This window comes from Grus americana, unplaced genomic scaffold, assembly GCF_028858705.1.
Source record: "Grus americana isolate bGruAme1 unplaced genomic scaffold, bGruAme1.mat scaffold_66, whole genome shotgun sequence".
Classification (NCBI taxonomy): domain Eukaryota; kingdom Metazoa; phylum Chordata; class Aves; order Gruiformes; family Gruidae; genus Grus; species Grus americana.
In genome coordinates, this window is record NW_026561882.1 from 1,592,405 (window position 1) to 1,608,536 (window position 16,132).

General features: G+C 41.5%; 1 long non-coding RNA gene across 1 annotated transcript; it reads right to left on the bottom strand.

The window, feature by feature from the left end:
* Positions 1 to 4,971: 4,971 nt before the first annotated feature.
* On the bottom strand, positions 4,972 to 6,813 carry LOC129200908 (uncharacterized). Its single transcript, XR_008575159.1, has 3 exons — positions 6,702 to 6,813; positions 5,307 to 5,443; positions 4,972 to 5,160 (listed from the first exon to the last, which is right to left on the bottom strand). It is a non-coding gene; the product is annotated as an uncharacterized LOC129200908 (long non-coding RNA).
* Positions 6,814 to 16,132: the final 9,319 nt, after the last annotated feature.

Genomic DNA, 16,132 nt, shown 5'->3' on the forward strand with positions numbered 1-16,132 from the left:
AAACTAAGTCTCACACCGAAAAGGGCAGAAAACAGACCAGATTCTTTCACTTCTTGACACTAACTTTACCAAGAGGTACTTCCATTAGTAGCTGATGGAGATGATAACAGAAGCGTGAAGAACGCGGCTACAGGAGAGCAATGACGCACACGCAATGCCCTTGCAGTGCCACACAGCGAGAGCTGTGGCCGCCCGCTGCTGGAGGGTCAGCCCTGAGCCACAGAGCTGGGCGATCCTGACGGTCTTCTCTTCAGACAGCCTTGAACAAGTCATCCCAACGTTCACCGCACAACTGGCCGTGAGAAGACAGACCTTCCGACGAGGAGGATTTCAATCACCTTTCCTTCATCGCTCGTTTTAAAGAGCGCCTCGCTTCCTGCAGTTCTCCAAGCTGGTGGAGCGAGGCCTTGTGGTATGCTTCCCATATCTGGCTTTAAGTTGGGGCATCTGAGATGAAACCCCTGAAGCTATTTTATAGTTCTCAGATCCAGCGTAGATGGATGTAACAAGACCTAAAGCTTAATGACAGGCGACTAGTCTGGTCTGTCAGAGTCACTTTTCACATTCTTCCTCTCAAAGGTTTAAGAAAGAAATTGTAACAGAAAGCCTGTCAACTTATTTTTAATTTGTCAGAGCCCTACATTTATTTGAAGGCAGTTTTTGTGCACACTCACACACAGGAGTATAGAAAGACTTAAACCATACTTTCAGCATTCGCCACTGAGACAACTAGAAAAACCCCCTAGACCAAGAAATAATCTCACCTGCAAACGTACTCATAGTATTCCTACAGCTGGATGCCTATGGCTTAGACATCGTCCTACAAAATGTATAGGCATGCCTGGGAACTGCCTATAATGTTGGGTTATGCGATTAAAGGCTAATCTGCATAAACAAAAGGCAGCGGGGAAGCACGGGTGGGCAGAGGCACCCCAGTAACACAGCGCCAGGGGAACAGCCCGCCCCGCTCCTTGTGAGGCCATCGCTCAGCCCAAGGCCCAGCTCCAGGGTGAGGGACCCCCCCAGCGGTGCAGGCAGGAGAGCCCTTGGGGTCACCGAACAGACCAAGTGAGGGCCTCTGCCTAGAATACGACTCGCTGGGGGATGCCCATCATCACAGCCTGTCCTGGCTTCTCCCCACACAGGGGAAACAGCCGTGTACTACTCCCTCTCTCGTCAGGGCAGGTAAAGAGCAGGCCTCCTCTGCTTTGGCCAACCTCCAGGACTCCAACCTAGCAATTTTCCTAACTTCCTCACTGCAATATCCCCTGAAGATGAGGCCCTTGTTCTACCCTCTGCAATCCACGCAAAGGAATCTCCTTTACCCCCTGCAGCTAGGCCATTTTTTAACCCTTTCCCCAACTGTAGCCTAGGATAGCGGCTTCTACGAGGGACTGGAAAACCCTTATAACACTGGAACTGTAGGAATGTAAAATTCTCACACTGGATTTTGAAAGAATTTCAGAAAAGTAGGTATTAGTATTTTATCCTTGATGAGCTTTATGTCAACCTAACTTCAGGTTTCGAGTCATCACTGCTAGAAATAAAGGTTCTTTTCAGGTTCCTAATAACTGAAAACATGCAAAACCCAAAACCCACCCCCAAATCCATCGTAACAACTGTTAAGACATTAGGAACCAACAGTACTAGCAGGCTGTTAGTGGGCTATTTTCAAATTCAACAAGCCCTTTTAAATTAAAGATGAGGAAGAGAACCAAAATCAAGAACAGCAGCCTACACCAGCTGCGGCAACACAGCAGTCAGAGTCCATTACAGGTTGAATTCTTTCACAAGCTTTATATCCTTCCCATAAATTGTTTTAATTGGCATTGGTTAACTGACTTAATTCACACGTAGCAAGGCAACGTCCTGTTTCAGTATTAACAAAATTGAAATTAGACTTACTTGAGCTCATAGTAATCCACAATCACTGGCTGTGTGAGAATTTCCTTGGCTTTATCGGCACACGTCACCTGTTGCTCTTCTGCCTGAGAATGTGTCCCACGAGTCGTACGGCGTACCCACGAATCTGGAACGACACAAGTTTCTTAAAGTCAGCATTTCTGTTATCTGGAACACAGTGTCGGCGAAGTATCCTGTACCTGGAATACAGTCGCTTTCTGCGATGACAGAGACAGGATTTCTACCATTTTTTCACTGAGAAATGCTTGACTTTCACTTACTTTCTGGCAAAAGTCACTGCTCCGTAACAATTAGACACAAAAAAAAATGCACTAGAGGAAAAAGGCAGGGTAAAACCAGGAAAAAAAATAGAGTCACATTGCCATTAACAGCACTGCTCGGTAACACTCCAAAATAATTAAGGTTAAGGAAACACATCTTCCATTGCAAACATTAGGACGTAAGTCTTGTATTCTGCAGGGGACTCTGGGCCCATGCCGCTTGAAGTACAGCTTGAAGTTGGGCAGCATTATAGATGCAATTTTAAGGGAATATTTGCCGGAGAAAAAAATTGTCCCTAAAGACTTACACCTCATATGCTTTCTGATGCAGTTAACCTTGTTTAAAACAAACTTTGCACTTTTGCCTTCCAGAAAAACCCACCGTTCCTTGTATTCACGGAGTGCAGCACGAAGCACGTGGGTGAAGTCAACGGCAAAATTCCCAGTCATGCCAGTGAGACCAGGAAACTTCACACCACGTCATGCGTTTTAACTGAACGAGATCCAAGTCCCTTTGTTCTTTCATGTCCTTTTCACAGGAAAAGTGAGGAAATAAGGATCTCTCCCTGTCTATTATTATTGCTTCCCTAATTTTTCCCCTTTCCCCCTTCGGCTGGAAATCACAGTAAGAGGTGGCACAGAGTTCAACGTTTGAGGGCAGAGAAGGGAAAAATACTGTTTCGTATAACTAAAAACTAGTTGAGTATTCAGAAACTGCCATGGACAACATTTTTGCCTCCGAGAGGTAGCAACTTGGGAGCCATGAAATGTCGGTTGGGCCATCAGGGCCAGTGTCTTTCAATGTAAACCAACCACTGCACTTGAACTTCAGAACCATATTGAATGAACAACCTCTGGATTTATCTCACATTTTGAAACAAATTAAAAAAACGTAACGCCTCTGGCATGAAGAACCAGGCATCAGAGAAACCTGTTATGTCACAAGAACAGAGAAGGTAGCGGTGACTTTAGCACCTTCTCCAAGGAAGTCTGAATAAAATGCAACTTACTGTTAGAGCGGGGTGTACTGGCATCTACAGGTGCTGCTGCTATCTTCATTTTTTCATTACACTTTGGGTCTGTTTTCGTACACCCAGGAACGGAGTTCTGCTTTGGCATTACACGGTAGTAAGAGGGAGCATACTTTGAAGAGCTACAACCTTGCAATAAAGAACAGATAGCAAAGAATTGTGTCTTGCGTTGTTGGTTACAAATCCTGAGACAAGCCTTAAGATCCTTCGTATCAAAAAACCATACCTCTTTTCTTACGAGATTCTTGAATTTCTTCACAGCGTTGTTCAAAGTCTTCATCTATTTCTTCCCTCACTATGGCATACGCAGTATCTCTCAAAGTACAAGCTCTGTGCCTAATGAGACGATCTGCAATTTTACAGTCAGACCTGAGTATTTTCTAACAGCCAACAAAATCCTTTGATTACTTGGAAAGATTTTGCTCTTGTCATAGGTAGGTTCTGAAAAGTCCTCTCAGTGAATATTTTCAGCGTAACAAGATAAAAGTTAATTATTAAAGCAAAAGCACTAGTTACTGATCAACGCTTCTATCACAATTGCATGCCCAAGTAGTTTAATGCTACAACATTTACTTCCTGGCAAGAAATGCTCTCTGTTGATGTTTAAAATGATCTGATCCCAGGTCTACTGTCCACAGATGACATTTATCAATTTATACCTTTCAAATTGTTCCAAATTAGGGATAAAAACACATCCTCACCTCCAGGATCTTTATCTGGGTTGTACTCTAAAGCGTTGCTACAGATTAGATCGATGTCTCTTAAAAAGTCTCCTGCAGTTAGGTACTGGTGCAAGTCAATCTTAGAGAGAATTGCCGACAGGTCCATGGGCTGTTTAATAACTGCGTCATAATCAGGTACCTACAAATGAAATGTATGTGCTCAGAGATTTAACACAGTATCTACCAAAATTCATTCTTTTAATAAAGTCAAATAAAGGACTTAAAACCCCCAAATATTTATGGCACCTCCAAAGATGTGGAAATTAACCAGTTAGGTTCTTGAAAACAGAAGGGCTATTTCAACTGGCTTTGAAGAGACAGGCCTGAAGAGGGGAAAAAAAGCAGCAGGGAGGTCAGAAGCACGTGCGGGGCAGAGAAGGGAAGAGACACCCAGACTTACTCAATGAATTAAATGAGAGAGAGAGACATAAGAAGCGTATGGGTGGAAGAAGAAACCACACAGCCCTTAGGGTTGATCTTGTACTGAGGAGCCCCAGCTGAAACAGAGAACAGACTCAACCTTTATTTTAAAAACTGCTGCTTCTACTTCTGTTCTTACAGAAACTATTGACAGTCAGTCAAAGAGCTTTAGGCTTTATTAAAACAGTCCTATAGATGCTGTTTATAAAGAAAGAGACCTCTGCTCTTTTCACTGCTGTAACATGCCTACACATCGAGGCCTTTGCCTGAGCAAACTGTGTTGGCATTTGGTCTGACTGGCAGTTGGAGTAGATGGTCATCGTAGGGCCCTTCCAACTGAAATATTCTGAAGTTCTAAAAGACATTTTAGAAGGAACCTGGGGCTTTCACTGATTACTTAAAGAACAGACATTTGACAGCCTCAAGGAGTCAGCAAAGTAAAAGCAAAATTCATTGCTTGCTTGCTTGCTGAAAAATTGGAATAGTACAGTCCTAAAAACAAAGACAAACCTTCATATAAAGAGCACACAGACACTGAGAAATACACACGCAGACAAATTATGAACAGAGACAGATAAAATGGTATTACAGATCAACACTAACTTACCTCCTCTGGGTCAACAGGCTTTGTAAATGCTCTGAAACGTCTGTCAATGGCAAGTCTATGAGTCACATCCCTTAAGAAAATCCTAAGTTCACGCAACGTGTCCTCCTCCTGCTCCTCCAGTTGTTTGATTTCTTCCTCAGTCAGCTGTTGAGGCTTAGGCGGTGGTGCTACAGGCAGCACTTCCAATGGCCGCCACGCTTAATTGAATCAGAAACTTTTAGTCAATTTACGGTACTCAAATACAAGCGTATGACAAATTATCGCTAGAAAATTACCACCAAAGCAAATAGTGTATAGCTATTAACTTACAGTTAGCAAAGTTTTATAAGTAGAATAGCCTCACCTGCACTGTTTTTTTGATGCAGGAGCTTTAGCAGCTTGATTTACAATTAAGTCCTCAAAAAACATTCTTCTTTCTTCCTCATTAGGCAACTGGATTTTGAAAACTTCTTCATAATCATCAATAAACAATTCTTTTATCTAAAGCATGAGGAGAAAAGATATTTCAGATATAAGGCCACACAAATTCATACTCTAGTCCACAAAGATGAGTACCTTTCAAAATTAAACCGAATAATCACCTGAGTAAGACAAACTGTGAGAAGCTATCTGCTTGTCCTTCAAACTCTAGATTTTCCTAGGTTAGCACGGCAGATTAAAATATCTTCTCTAAGGAACACCTCTAGATTTAAAGCTCAATGAAGGGACCGTGTGATACACTGATCAAGTGGGGACATTCACCACCTCCAGGACTGCTTATTTTCTATTTACCTGCCTTGCTGGTTTCAATCTCTATGGCATCTAGAGAGGGAACAGGCAGGGTTCAGCAGACAAATGCGGGCTTTTTGGTAAGGTGTTTGGGTTTTTTTTTTTTTGTTAAATTAATTTAAGCGAGGTGTCTGAGGCTGTATACTTCCAGGTTTTACTCCGTTTTTCAGTCTCTACTACCAAAAGTTATGGAAGGAATTTCAATACTTATTTTAGAAGGACTTCATTAACAGTATTAAAACTCCTCTAGAAAGTTAAGCCCTTTCAAAGCAGTTGATGACAAACACATCTAGGTAAGCCCCCCGCAGTAACTGAGACAAAATAATCAGGGCAGCATCTTCACATTTTGAATATCCTCCTTTAATGCACACTCTCAGATGTCTAGGAAGCTAAGCATGTACTCTTACTGAATTTTGTTAAGGAATACCACTAAAAATCCACTTCCAAGTTACTGAAACGAAGTTGGAACTCGGCTTTCTCATTTGTAAAGCTTTCACTTACATGAACAAAGAAATTGAAATTTTTTATTAAAGAATTTAAAGATGAAATTCCGTTCCATCATTACAGTGTGACCACCGTACTTTTTCAGTAAAAATATCTTTCAATTTCAGTACAAATGTTTTCAGTAAAAATATTTTTTTCCCATTTCCATTTCAAGCACCATATATTCTTGACTAAGTACATACCTAACCATCCTGAAGTCACTGGATTTATTGTCTGAAGTAAATGGATACATCTGTCTAACAAGCATGAGTGTGTGAGAAGGGGGAAAAAGTTGGCTCAAAGTCAATCTCTTTACTCAGAAGACACTTTAGACAAACGCTTTCGGCATTGTGTTGTCTAAGCAAATTTTAAGAGACCTGGGTAGGGTGCCTGAGTAATAACAGTATGCATTTGCTTAAGTACTCCAATGCTTAAAGGATTTATAGCTGAACAAGAAATTGAATAAAAAAAGTAACGACAGAAATACCTCTGTTGGGAGATCTGCGTGACACACATCGGATGTTGCAAGCAGCAAAACTGGAGCAAATGCTGGAATGTTCTGCAGTAGTGTTGTAAAAGTAGCTTTCAGTGTAGCTCCAACAGCCTCCCACCACAAATGGATATGTGGGATATAAATGATACTCGGCGCTGTTCTTTGAGCTTCTCGCATCAACTGGTGAAATGAAAGCTTGGATAAGAAAACTAAACCGTGTGCAATAGGCTAATAAATAACTACGTATCAGTCAAACTATCTTACGAAGTGGGAGTACGTGAAGCCAAAACACAAAACCAAACCAACAAAAGAACAACTCCTTAACAATAAGGTAAAACGTTTACTTTGACTCAAATATAGACATTGCTACGCAGACAGACCTGAAGCTCTACCTGATTTCAAAACTACTCAGGTGTAAGGGAACTCCTAAAGCGCCTCACAACTTAGCTGGTGTAGTGGTGTGCCTGAAAACACAAGCCTAACCCTTCTTCAAGATGTATTAGTCTGGGTAAGTCACTACACGACTGCAACTACACGACCGACTACACCATCTTCAATTCAGAGCGGGCACATAGCCAAGTCAGTCTGGAGCACAGTCTGAACAAACACAGACAGACCTAGGTGAAAAGATGGGGGCTGATGCTGTAAGAGGAGCCTGGTTACAATTCAAAATTTCAAGTATGTTTTATAAGAGGTGACCAGTCTTCAGCCTGCCTGAACAGCTAAATCACGCACAGCCTCTCATTACCAAAGGATCCATCAGACCCGATTACACGCTTTGGATGGCCGCAAGCCGTTGCCTACAGATGGTACCTCGATCGCAGAAGAGAGCGTGCACCTACTGCGTGAGGGAAGTGGCAACAGCCCTTTCACGTGACAAATTTCTCCGTGGACCCTTTCAGATTATTAAGATTCAGGGGGCTCCTGTCACAAAATGGGAAGCGCACGTGGTGTGTCTGGGCAGTGACTAGACACGGTAGCTATACGACCGCAGAAGCAACCGTAACGTAACAAAAAAGGAATTGTGCCTCTTCTGTGACAAATGAGTATCCAGTCCTGTAGTGTGTCTGTCCTTACTCGTCCAGCTCTCAAATGCTGCTGCCTAAAGGTCAAGATATTTTAATACAGTGATGCCAAACAACAAAATGGCTTTCCTGCCTAAAAGTAAAAAGGAAAACAGCACTACATCTGCTTATATTTAATTTTCACAGTTAAGAAAAAACATACCAGTGTACAAATGTAAGTGTTCCATGAATTTTAATGCTTTTACTGCATATACTACAGCAGTGGAAGCTGTATATATATACACACACGCGCGCACGCGTGTACATATGTAAAAAAAAAGAAACACTTCTTTTCCCCAAAACCTTGATTGCCTTTTTATTATATTTAATAAAAAAGCCTACAAAAAGTGCGTGACCTGCAGTCAGGCTGATGCAGAGCCACCTACTGGGAGCAGAGTCTCGTAAGCAGCAATGAAAACAACTTTCTGGATCCCACCGAAATGGGCAGGATTTCTTGCGATAAAGAGGGATTTATTAGCAGCACCTCCCAGCTTCCCAAGCTGCTAGCAAATTCCTCACGGCTTAATTTGGAATAGAAAATACGGCCATCTACAACATCCTTACTCGGGATTATATGATCTAAAAAGAAACGTGCATTTTCGGACAGAAGTAAACCTAACAGCACGTTCAAACCAGGCCACCTCTATTAACAATGAATTTTGCTTATTTTACTAGTTTATATACAGTTCATGAAGCCTATGAGATTAAAAAGAAAAAAAAGATACCCGTGCACATGTTTCTTCCGGTGATGTGGCGGTAACAAACAAAGCAGGTAGGTCTAGCGTATAAACTGGAAACTTTTCCAGGGCATGTATTACCGCAGGTGCCAAATGAGAAGCTTGCCCACATCCTGGCTCTCCAACTAGTAAGAACCGTGGCCTGCAAGATGTTGGCTGGTAATAAGCATTTCTAGAACAATTAGAAGATAGTAAGTTTCAAAATGAAGTGATGACTAGGCACACAGATGTTAAAGGTTTTTTCCTAACCTCGTTTTTTTTTGGTAAATACTCTCCATGTTCCAGTAAATAATAAGCTGGTCTGTGATCAGGAAGACTATCAAAGCTCATTTTCTTACAACCTTGTACCATAGCTCCCCAAAGAAATCCTGCCAATCCCCAGCATCTCTGCTATTCGTTTGGCTGGCTTAAGTAATGGCTCTTAAATCACACACGGGGACTTGTCCAGCTAAATACACACACGACAACTGGTCAGTAACCTGATATGGAGGAGAAATACAACTCGCTCTCGCTCTCTCTCTCAACACACACCAATCTGGATCTGTACACCCCAATTTTCAGTAGGTCTTGAGTTTAAGTAACTACGAGATCTCTACATCTGTCAAGTTCAGCTGAAATTTGGCCGTAGTTACTGGAGATAGCGGGAAGGAAGGAGCAGAACAACGTTTCTAGGAAAAAATTAAGGTGGGCGCTGAAACACATGAGCTGTATCTGAAGTACGCAATTGGATTAGTTAAATTACAGCAGTACGCCAAATACGTACAAGATTGTATTCAGTCATTCTAATTGTTTCATCGTTGAATTGTGTATTAATTTCCTAGTAATCTTGCTTTCCTAGCATGAAACACATTTGTGAAGAGCGTTTGTTTTTTTCCAGCACAATACCACTGTACCTTTACTGGCTGAAGTCAAAGATCTTAGAGACCTAACCAAACTCAGCTGGTCACATTTTCTGGACAGCATAGCGATAGAAACGGAGAAAAATAACTGACCCAACAGTGATGACAACAATCTATTTTTTTCAACTGTTGGCTTATACAACTTCCACATTAAAATGTCAAAAGCTTAATATCAACATTTACCTGCTAAAATTGAGGAATTTTTCCTTTTCTCTACTGGGCATTTGATGAGTTGGCTTATCTTCAAAGATTGATGGCGATTCCTCATCACTGTCAACTGCATAATTTCTTAAAACATGATTTACACTGTCTGAAAGACAAGAGAGGTTTGTTAACTTTCCTGAATACTCCATATCTCACTCTCGCATTAACACAGCTTCAAATCAGTGCTGGAAATCCCTTTCTTCTATTTCTTCATTTGAGGGCACACACTGAATGCTATTTTCTGAAGAGTTCGTCCTACCACAGACCTAAGGAGACTGCACAAGTCTCTACAAAGCTGTCCTAAGTGCTTGGGAGGTTGTTTGGTTTTTTTCTCCTTAGAAGAAAGATGATTAGGAACAACTTTGGTGGTTCCGAGACACCTGAAAAACCCAACAAGGCCACTTCTTTCTGGGGCAGGTTCCCGCACTGGAAGCGAGGGAATTAAGCGAGTGCGATGGCCACAAACTTCCATTTGCGTAGGACTAGTGAGTCAGAATATACAGACCAACACACCTGCTAAGTAAGGCTCCTCACAGATCACCGAATGAGTAGATAATGGAAGGCAGACAACAGAGAAGGGATGCAATTACCAATCCCCTAGCCTCTCTGCTTTTGTTTTGTTGGTGGATTTCTGCCTCTGTTTTACCAATGCTAACCTATCTCCTGGCTCTACTGGGAGTCATCCTGGTAGGACAGTCTCCAGAGATTAGCATAACTAACTATTAACAGATTTCCATTAATCAAGAGTGGAGTGAGTTTATCAATTTCTTTGCTCTCACCAACTGACAGAGTAAACCTGATCAGGGCTGATGCAGTCAGGGGTGTGAGCTCACGTATGCTAAGCCAAGTCCCAAAGTACACACTACTAAACCATTCTCATCTCCTGTACAAGTGTACAGTGTGATCCACAAACATTTAAGTTAAGAGACTATGGCTAAAAAAAAATCACGATAGCTAAAACAGTATTTAGCTTAAACCGCTTCTGCTTGCATTGTGGTCCTGACATTCTTCAGACAGGAATTAGAAGCATTCATGTAAAAATACCTTTTTCCCCTCTATTTAAATATTTTGAAAGAGGTGCCTCATACTTTAAACCTCAGATCCATCTCTACAAATGACAAATATGATGTTAGCTACTGTCAGAAACAGGGTGCTGTAGTAGAGAACGCATAGTTCTCTACGGCCTATTGTGAGTCATTCACAGCTCCCATCCAGCACTTCACTTTAGAATCCAGACTAAAACCTATCCACCATGTTCCTGAAATAAAAGCATGCACATGCATATTCTGAAATTCTGCTGTCATTATGGCCAAGAGGTTTGTGTATGTTGACTGCACAAATGAGAATTTTTTGCTTTGACAGAATTTTAAAGTAGTGAATGTTATCGTTATACCTGGCTGTTGGTCCTTCTGTAGTGCAAACTCTGCGTGGGGAAATACTCTCTGCAAGGCTTGTAAAATTCTTGCTAAGGTGTTTTCAAGCAGTGGTTTTGAAACAGATGATAGCGCTCGCCCAGGTGAAGCCACAGCCCTCTGTGAAGCTGGAACAGTCTTCTGCATAGCCATGACAAAATCCTTTGCTGTTATTTTGATAGAAGCAACATCTAACTGCAGTTTCTCGCTACTTTTGTATAGCTGAGGATAGCGGCGGCGCAAAGCACAGAGGGCAGCTTCAGCACATAAGGATTTAATATCAGCACCACAGTACCCTAACAAAGAAAACAAGAATCAAATGTTACATCAGTCTCAGGCAACACAGAAGTCAAGGCCAAGGTTCCGTTCCCCAAGCGCAACACTGAAAGACTTTGTATGCGGCCAAAAATTAACAGTTTAAGAGAGAACGTAAAGAGTTACTGCACTGCAGAGAAGTTTTGTTACGTGGCTCGCAGCCTGATATCCTGCGCTTATTAAGCAGCCCCCTAATCAAAACTTTGCTCCCAGGGAAGATGCCCAAAACCCATTCAACGTTCTGAGAGACAGAAAGAAAATTAAAAGAAAAGAAGCATCTAACTTTCTTTGCTCCCACGGCGTGCCAGCCGCCTCACTCTGCAGCAAGGTGCAAGAGCTCGAGTACTGCCTGCTACAAGCTCAGATTCCTTCGGACTCAGTCCCATGCAGTAACTCACTGTATTTTCAAACTTACCAACACATTTTTCAGCTAGCTCTTCAAGAAACATGTCCGATGGCTTTGGGGTCCAATCTCGTGTGTGAATCTTGAAAATCTCTTTTCTAGCCTGGAAATAAAATGGTCGCATTTTAGTTTGTCCAGAGTTTTCTCTTCAAAATCCCCGAAACAACACAAAACCCCCCCACACCCTCACATTAATACAAATACTTGGTTTATCTGCTAAACTTTTAAGTATTTTACAGTTCGATTAATACGCTCTCTGCTTTTGCAGAGTAATTGCTACAATTACTACAAAGACGAACAATAATTATGACTCAAACTACTGTCACTGATCCAGAAAATGTCAAACGTTGCCTATCTTCATCTCCGATCTTAGCAAGATCTTTTATTTAAGTATTCCCTGGTACACAGTTTAATTACGGCAGATTTCTAGAATTCTTCCACAGTAGGGAATCATATAGTGTATGTGTTTCACGGCACCTCCTCTCCTGTTCCTGAAAGGAGATAAAAACTGGAGACAAATGTTTCTGTTAAAGATGCTGTTTAGTGCACTTTTACTAGCCTTCAACCATAGCCAAATTAAAACACACAAGACCAGGGTTCCACACTATCTTCCTCCCCATATTTTTTGGTTGCTATACACCTACTTTTTCATTGCTTAGCTATCGCCATTGAACTAGAAGCTTCCCAAGCCCCACACCTGTCCAGCGTACCTCGCATCTTTGTCCAATAAGAAGTTACCAGTAAGAATGTCAGCTCCCAAAATACTTCCCTCCCAGGATACGCAGCCTGGGAACGATCCAGCACAGGTACATCCACTATCCATTCGTAAACCAAGAACTGAGAGCAAGACCACTTCAGGATGAAAGTGTCTAAGTGGATTAAGTCAGTCAGCAAACATGGACAGATTTGGGAATGGAAAAAAATTCAATCGCTCCAGCACCAGCCTTGAGAAAAGTTTTTGTTTGCAAAAAGGAATTCTTGTGCGCACACCATTTCTTTCATTTTCAAGATGAGATAGCAGTAATTACAGCTAATTGGGGCATTCACTCTTTCTTACATGTTTCAGTGACTAGCAGCATCCCATTTTCTTGGCTGGTCACAGTGAAACCAAAACTAATTACAGAACTAACTACTTGTGGAAATCCTCTTAATGGTATATATTCAGTACCGGATCTGCCCCCCACAGTCTCTCTTTTGCCCAAGTTGTCCAACACTGGGTTTGACTTTAACTGCTCTGTAATCCTGCATTGTTACGTGGTTTTGTTATAAAGAGGGACTTTGTCACATGAGCATTAAGGTTGTGTTTAAGTTCTGACCTCTTTATCTGGCAAGCTGAAGAGGAACTCTCGATCAAAGCGGCCGGGTCTTCGTAAAGCAGGATCTATAGAATCCAGCCTGTTGGTGGCCCCAATGACCACAATCTCTCCTCTGCTGTCTAAGCCATCCATAAGGGCCAGAAGAGTTGACACAATAGAGCTAACAGAAAAAATATAATTTTCATTCACTGGTTTAGTAAATTTTGTTACATTCTACGCAATCTTCTGCAATGACCACTCAAAAAGGACAAGCTTTTCTTGATGAGACGCCAATTAGCGAAAGACTTAATTTAGGACATAACAAAACCAGTAAGCTAACACAGGCCTTGTGCTGATATCAAGCTGAGTGAACTGGTTTCAGTTATTGTTTGAAAATCATCTGAATTTTAGTAGCATTGATCAAGCAGCTTCTATGTAGATACCAAAAATGTACTACCTATGAATTTGGTCTTGTTCACTGGACCGCACAGGAGCAAGGCCGTCTATCTCATCGAAGAAGATAATTGAAGGTCGCATCTGGTAGGCCTCGAATGAAAACAGAGGAATATGGACATAAGTAAACCGGGACTATTTTAAAGAGAAAATGCATTAAAAATGTTTTGGTTGGGAAGTCACTGGAACTAGATCTTTCAGACTGGCATCAGGGATCTCTACTAATTGGGCTAATGGAGTGAGGGGCACGAGTAACAGAAGACGGCAGCTTGTGTCAAGCCACTGAGACCGGGTGACAGGAAACAAATCAGAGCAGTAGTTTTTACAGCTATTTGGCAACCGCCGAGAACAGAGCCGAGACTTAATTCAATTACAGGTTCTGAAAGCAAGCTTCCATTAGGAATTTAAATGACTATGCCGTCAGCCTGCATCTGTTTCCCTCGGATCTAAAGCCACCATCCATCTCTTGCCTCTTGAAACCCTTTTTGTGGCTGTTTTGGTTTGGGTTTGGTGGGGTTTTTTTGTTGATGGTTATTTTGGGGGTTTTGGTGGGGTTTTTCTGAGGTGGGTAGCAGGGGTTTGCTTTGCGAGGTTTTCTCGTTTTATTAATCTTCCCTAATACATCTCAAGATTTCAAGCCCGTAAAAAACCCACTGAAAAAAGGAAACACTAACAAACCCATTTCAGTGGAAAGAACTGACAAAAACCAAAAAAGGAGTGAGTTGTTCTTAAAAATACTGACCACAGAAGATTACAGTTACCACTCGGACAGAACACACAGCACGTTTCAACCTTACCTGATCAAATAATAACCGAAGCTGTCGTTCAGATTCCCCCGCCCATTTACTCAGGCAGTCGGCACCTTTTCGCATAAAAAAGGCTATTCTCCTCTCACCTTGGCTGCATTCATTAGCAAGCGCACGAGCAACCAGTGTCTTTCCAGTCCCTGGCGGACCATAGAATAGACAGCCTCTGCAATTATTAAAAAAAAAAAAAAAAAAAAAAAGAAAGAAAGAAAAAGAAGAAAAGATTCATATATGATGGAAAAGTATCTATTACAGTCCTCATCCCTAAACCACACCCCTCTTCTCTCCTAACCAAAACACTTTGTGTATAAGATCGCAGTAACAGCTGAAGTGTGAGAAAAGTGAAGAGAGATGGAAGTTTTGTGTTCCTACACAATTCAACAAGGCAGTAAACGCAACAAATAAAGAGGATAATGGAGACGTACAAACCTCGAGAAAAGATCCTAGTGTCCCGGAAGGGCACTTCCAAAACTGCTGACAAACTACCAGGGGTGGTTACAGCACAGTGGAGCCAAACCAGAACAAACTTGAGCGCAGAATCTGAGACTTGGCTAACTTATGATACGCTGCATGTAAATGCTTGTTTTCACAAAAGGCAAGATTTGCTAGTAAAGCATTTCATTCTCCCTTAAAAAGCTTGAAGTTACTGGATTTGGTCTCCCAGGCCATCCATTGCTGATGATAAATGAGGTGGAAGTCTAAACCTGGGAGAGTATTCTGCATTTCCAGATAAATACAGCCATCAACTAGAAAAGCCAATACACTGCTGTTTCAAAAAGAATTTCAATGAATAAAGAAGCAAACCCACTGGAATATTGTCTTTTCATTATTTGTAATACTTTTAAAGTTACCGAAAGCAAAGAATTTAAAGTCATATTTCACTATACCATAATTGAACTGCGCTGATCAAGAATATATAAAGCTAACAATTAAATCTCTAATAATGTCATAACGCAGAACTAATTTAGCTGTGTAAAAAGTGGTCAGATCCTTACTTTAGCCCAAGCACGACAAACACGGCAAGGTTCTAGTTGCAAGTCCTGTCAATTCTAAAACGTATCCCTGATCACTTGAACAAAAAGACAGTTGGTGGGAGAGACAACTGGACTTCCAAGCAACAAATTACAGTTGACTACCAGTAGATGATTCCTTCTTGCTTATAAACTAATCAAGCGGACGTGGCCATCGAACTCAAACCAAAAATGACTCAGCCCCACCTTTTAAAGGCAAGACACTTTTAAAGTATACTCTCACCACACGGTACATCTTTGAACCTACATATATTCTCGATTCTATCCATTGTTAAGAAATTGCTTTTTACTACTGCCAAAAAGCCCCATCAACATTGCTGAAAATTCTGAAGCGTGGAAACATATTGATACCTCAGTTGAATATTCTCCTGAAAATGGGTGAATTAGAATTCATAGTTTTAAACAATATCTGTTACCTTGGAGGTTGAATTTTGAATCTCTCAAAGACTTCTGGGTAAAGCAGTGGAAAAACGGCCATCTCTTTTAAAGCTGAAATGTGGTCAGAAAGACCACCCACACCATCAAATCGCACCTAAAAAATAAAGTCAGCGGAACACGTTTTATACGTTAAAGAAAGCTGCAACCTTGATGAGGTTCCATCAGAAAGTACATGTCAGCACAAAGGAAATGTTCGGGGCAATTTTCAAATTGCTGGAGAGAAAACTGTAAACCAAGGTAGCTGTAGACAGCACGTTATTGAAAGCTTTCAGAAACACTGGAAACATCTCACGGACACAATGAACTAAAATTACTTACTGAACAATCTATTTGCATTGGATCAACATCAGCCAGACTTGCTCCAATTG